This window comes from Salvia splendens, chromosome 10 (genome assembly GCF_004379255.2).
Source record: "Salvia splendens isolate huo1 chromosome 10, SspV2, whole genome shotgun sequence".
Taxonomy (NCBI): Eukaryota; Viridiplantae; Streptophyta; class Magnoliopsida; order Lamiales; family Lamiaceae; genus Salvia; species Salvia splendens.
Genome location: NC_056041.1, coordinates 10,357,456 through 10,363,989, shown reverse-complemented (window position 1 = coordinate 10,363,989; position 6,534 = coordinate 10,357,456).

Here is a 6,534-nt window from a genome sequence, read left to right as displayed (position 1 = left end):
TTTTCGTCATATTTGCCGGTTAAATAAAAAAATCAAAAGTTTTGTTTTCCCCCAAAAAGTTTGGTATTTGTAGGTTTAAATTGACACAAACATATCCTAATAATCAACATAAACTATTAACACGTCACTTTTAGTATTTAAAAACATAACAGCTTTAGCATCTATTATTAATTAATATTAAGACCAATACTTACAATATAAATGTTTCTCGGCAAATTTTCTCACATTCTTATCAACTCAATTGTCACCAACCGCACGCACTAAAAACTTTATTTTATTGACATGTTAGTTGAGTAAGATACTAAGATCGATGTTTATTTTAAAAGCATTTTCAAGAAGAAAAGAAAGACAAGATTAATACAAGAGGTATATGAGATGTAATTAAATATACACTCTAAACTATGATTTGGATAGTTAGAAAATGTTAATAGATGACAAAATAATAGTAACAAAAAATATCAACACAATGTCAACGGTTAATGTTGTTGACATTGTGTTGACATTTTTTTTTTGCTATCATTTTGTCATATGTTGACATTTTTTAACGGTGCATATCATAGTTTGAGTTTGTATAGTATTTAGAGTTTGCATTTTATCACTACCCAGAGGTATATTATCTACTTCTAAAAAAGTGAAATATTTTTTTAAAAAAGTAATTTATATCAAAAGGAAAATATATATAGGAATTATAAACTATTTTTAAAATAAAAAAATAATACAAAATGTATTTTAAATTATTGAGTGTAATACATTCTCAAATACTTTCCCCATTGGATATTTTTTTCATGAAAAAGATAAATATAATAGTTATATAACTTTACCTCTTCCATATATACTCACTCCAATTGACATAAGAAAATTGAAATAAATAAGGTTGAGAGATGAAAAGAAAATACAATAAAAAAGAAAATAAAGCAAAACAAAAGGAAAATGTTATTTTTTTGCTAAAACATGAACTAATTCAACTGTAGTGAGACAATCCAAAAAAGAATGTCACTCCCCTAAGAGGTGTGAAGAGAGTATAAAAATTGAAAAAAAAACTTATAATGCATAGTGTGATATTTTATTTTATTGAAATTTCAGTTTTCCATTGATACTTTTAGATATTAGAATAGGATTTGTTTACTTATTAGTTAATTCAAACTTGAATAATGTGAGTAAGAAAATATGTATTTCATCCGTCTCATTCAAAATGTCCATGTATTTAAATGACATGAGATTTTAGGTGAAGTAGTTGGGACTTGGGTATGATAAAATAGAGTGAAAAATATGGTTGAATATTTTAATGAGAAGAGGTGAGAGATGAATTTATTTTCAAATATAAAGAATAAACATCTTAAATGAGACAAACTAAAAAGGAAATGTGAATGTCTTGAGTGGAACGGAGTGAGTACAATTTTATGCATGGTTTCCAATATTTTTGTTATTCAATATTGTGTTGTAAAGGTGTTTTATGCAACTTATTTTTAACGTGAATTGTGTGTTTTAACTTTGACTACAATTTTAGTAATCCGTACTTATGAAAGAAATAAATGTTTCCGAAAAATATCATAACTCAAACACTCAATATTTATGACAAATATATAAGAAATTTGAACGGTTATAAAATACAAGTAAATATTACTCCCTCGTCCCAAGAAAGTAGAGTCCTTTTTTTTACCATTTGTCTATTTTGTCTATTTTATCATTTGTCTATTTTTTTGGATATTTGACTTATAAGATTGTATCCCGTGATTAAATATGTAGTTTATTTGGTTCATGAAATTCAATCTCTCATGAACTCAATCCTAGATGGATAATCATGAGATAATTAATCATAGTTAACCCTCTATAATTAAAATAATTTCACAATTCAATCCTAGATAATATTATTTTATCTAAAAGACGGACACCACATTTATTATTTATTAATAGTATGATTTTTGAGAAATGAATAAAAAAAAGCGATTCAAGTTGCATGGAATAATGGGAGTACTACTTTTTTCTTTCACAATTGAACATAATTTTAGTATTCTATATAAATAATTTTCTTTCACAATTGAACATAATTTTAGTATTCTATATAAATAATTTAGTAATTATACTCTTCATTATATGCGGGCATATTATAAAACTTAAGGAGGAACATCTTTTTTAGTACATCAGCTATCCTAAATGAACAAATTTAGTCCGTAACATTTCATAATATCTTTTGAGATTCATTAACTATAAGTTAATATCAATTCAACTACTTTTTGGCTATTTCCAATATTTTTATGACCAAAGTACCCTTAAGGCCATGAAGGGCAATTCAATCTATTTATGCATCCACTTTTTTTCTTTCTTCTAATTTATTTGGGATTAAATTTAATAGATCTTATACTATTATTATTAATGTATATCATACCTTATTTGAATGTTATGATATTGCTTTCTAGTGCTAGTTAATACTTCTATATGGTTACATTCTTAATTATTTAGATAAAACTAAGATAAATATTTTATTTTAATGAATCTCGTAATTTTATTAAACTGAAATAAGTTAATCATAATATATAATATATACTACTACATTGAAATAAAAATTTAATAAAGTAGAAAAAATATGATTCACGAATAGTCAATTGAATAGATATGAGAATTATGGACAATTTTCATGATATTGTAAATGGCCTATGATAATATTAAGATGCGACATTGTGATATTAAACAACTCATAGCAACTATTGATTTTTTATATAATTAAAAAATCATAGAATTAAATTAATCATATATTTAACTAATAATGTCATTGTATTTTTTATTAAATTGATTATTGATAATTTCAACTAATTTTTTAGACTACACTTACTACATAAGAATAGATAAAACAAAACTTAGCTCTTTGAATTATTTAAAATTCTATGTATGTTAATATATTTTAATTTATTTTTAATCATCAATTTTTGGTACATCAACTATTCCAAATTACATACTTTAATGAAAATGAGGGGTAAATGGATTGAATTGCCCTTATTGGCTTTAAGGGTACTTTGTTCATGAAAATATTGGAAATAGTAAAAAATTAGTTGAATTGATATTAACTTATAGTTGATAAACCTTAAAATATATTATAAAATATTACGGACCAAATTTACTTATTTGAGATAGTTGATGTACTAAAAAAGATGTTCCCTCGTACTTAATTAAGATTTTTAATTTAAATGATGGAAAAAAATAATTCCGAGACGTAAATAAGTTATCGCGCCACCCAAATCATGACCGTCAATCACGAGAGGATATTTGTCGACATATAAAGGATATATCCACGGCTCCACGTGCGCCACGTTTTTAATTTAGGTATCAGCAGATAGCGAAGTATCATAGGGCCCACAACTATTAAATTATTTTCCGATAATTCTTGCATTTATTTGTGTGATGATAAATGATGAAATATATATATATATATATATTTTTTCATGATTTGGAAATGAATCTACTAAGAAGTCTCTTTTGAAACGGGGATACACAATTTTGTCGTAAATTAAATCATATTTTGAAATCAAGATTTTAGAAACAAATACTATGTATACGAATGTAATAAACTAAATGATGACACTTTATTCATGGGTATTGAATGGCATTTTTATACCGTTGGAACTTATATATATAATTCTCAATTAATTTGCATATGCTCATGTGTTCGAGATATTACTAGTATACATTGTCAATCAATGCCAGTGAATTTATTATTAAATATTCTAATGGAACTATATAGTTGTGATTTTCAAAATAACTTCAAAATTTAGCAATATCCATTCTCTCAACAAAATAAGAAGGCTAAAGGCCGATGTATGAAATTCGATTTGTACACAGAATACTATGTGTATTTATCTGTATTATAATTTATAACGCTTTACGATAAAAGAGGATAAAAAATTAACGAAAATAGGATAAGGATTGAGAGAAATATATTCATCCTTTAAAACAAAAATTTAATATAGTATAATTAAATATATTGTGGCTGCCTTGAAAACCTTGCCTACATTTGACAAAATGTTTTGAATTACTATGTAGGTTAATGAAGACAAATCGTAAGTTTCGAAACAATTACGTAGGGTTAATGAAGAGGGATTAAAGCCTTGATTGATTCCATATTTTTTAAGATGTAACACTACATCACAGTTTGAAAAAGTGTAATCATCCCCTTTAAAATTTTCCAATGACCAGCTACTTATGTAAATTTTCAATGACAGAGCATGCACGTGTATCAATTAAGATGATATATGTGTACTATATTAATTATTTACATAATTAAATGTGACCCGTTTCTTAAAGATTTTAAAATTGAAATAAAAAATGAAAAAAATTCACTATCTCAATTAGTACTTCATCTATATACATAATGATATCAAATATTGGTCGACTGTGTTTACGGGTTAAGGTGCACTGCCAACTGCATTGCGGTATGTTGATACATAATGATAATGATATCTGTCAGTAATACTTAAAATGACATTTTGTTGTAATACGTAAAATTACATCTTCCAAGATTATTTTATAAAAATAATTAAAGTACTTTTCTTTTTCTTTTATTCCAAATAATATCGGTCTCTTACCTCCAATATTCTTCTCTATAACAACCTACAATATCAATATAGAAGGTGAACTGAAAAAATAGAAAGAAAATGGAAAACAAAGAAAAACTTATTTTAATAATGCAATGTTGTATTTTAATGTAACCAGGAGACATCGTTTTTTCCATGTGAATATTTTCAACTTACACAACACTGTCGATTTCATTAAAATTAAGGAATATGGATGTTTGCATATTTTCTAACATTTTTAATTTATTTTTCCATTCTAAAAAAAGTATTTGATTAATTAAAATTAGATCAAAATTTGTGATTTAGTTTTTAGCAATTTCTATAGCTAATGAATAATAGATTATGGATGATAAATTGGCAGAATATGTATACTCCATGAAATATAACCGTGGATAAGAATTAAAAATATATATTAATAATTTAATTTTGTGAATATTAATTAATACCGGTTTTCATAAACTTTTTGCAGAATCTCCCTTTGAAAACTTAAAAGTTAATTCTAATTTCCAGATAATATAGCTGATGTACATCCCAATGTATAATATAGAATAAAACGTTATTCATACGTCTACAATTGATTTATAATATCATTAATAAGCATACCTAATTTGTATGAATAATTAAGTTTGCCAAACTAAAATATAGGGTCGTGTACATAATGAGCTCCTCAAAATTCACTTTATATTACTATCATTTGATTCATTTTCCTTTTCCAATTTCAGATTTTCTTTGGTGTGATTAATAAGTGTGTGTGGTTATTTAATCCATTAATTATAATAGGCTTGATGTTCACGTTTTCAATTTATTTAGCCCTTAAAGTTGTTTATTATTATTAGTATCTAATAATATTCGCAATAACTCTTGGCTATCTCACATTAATTCTCGAGTGATCCATTGAGATATTCTATTCCATTTTTTTATTATTCCCCGCAATAACTATTTTTATAGTAAAATAGTACTACTAATAAATAATTATAAAGTTTTAGATAATCAACTATGATATTCAATAATTAACTAATTAAAAATTGATTTAAATCATGATTAAGGAATAACTGTAAACTTAATTGGATATAATTAACTCTCAATTCATGAACTTATTGATAATATATCGCTTGAAGGTGTGATCAATCGCTAACTCATCCCTTAATTGCTAATTATAACTAATTTAAGTTCATAGGATTTTAGAGATTTAATGATCTATAAAATGCAATATATAATTTTATTTTTTATTTTTTAATATTAAAAATATAATAACAATTATCAAATTTAGGGTTTAGGAACATACCGTCGACACTGTGTACTAAATATATCAACACGAAGACATAACAATGTCAACACAATTTCATATTGACATTGTATAAGTATTATATTGACATATTATGATAACTATGTTGATATTATCTGGTTGTCGAAAAAATACGAAATCTTATGAATTTTTTTCAAATTTTGACATCGAAACATATGCACTTGTTGGAATCCTTATAATATTATCTTTAATTTGATATATATTGTGTGAAAAAATATGATAGTTTTGATGTAGAAATCTTCTTCAACTATACAACAAACTCAAATTCATTTTTGGTGTTTTTTGTGAAACAATACCAAATATGGTGTTATTGCAAATATTTTGTGACACAAAAACTCAAAAATGGTTTAAATTTTGAAATTAGTGCAAAAACTGGAGTAAAACTACTTTTTAATATGACATATACTCAAAAATGGATTTGAATTTGGTATAAATGGTTGGAGATGGTCTTAGAACTCTAATAATAAACTAATAGGAGTACTACATTCTTATAGTGAGAATATTAATTATTGATCATCTATTTAGTCAAAATATATATGAACCAAATTGATTTATAGATAAACATGTTTTAGGTTTCAATTACGCTTAAAGCATGATTTGATTCAAGTTATGAGCATGATACACGTAATAATTGCGCGAATAAATTTTATCTAAATAATCTGA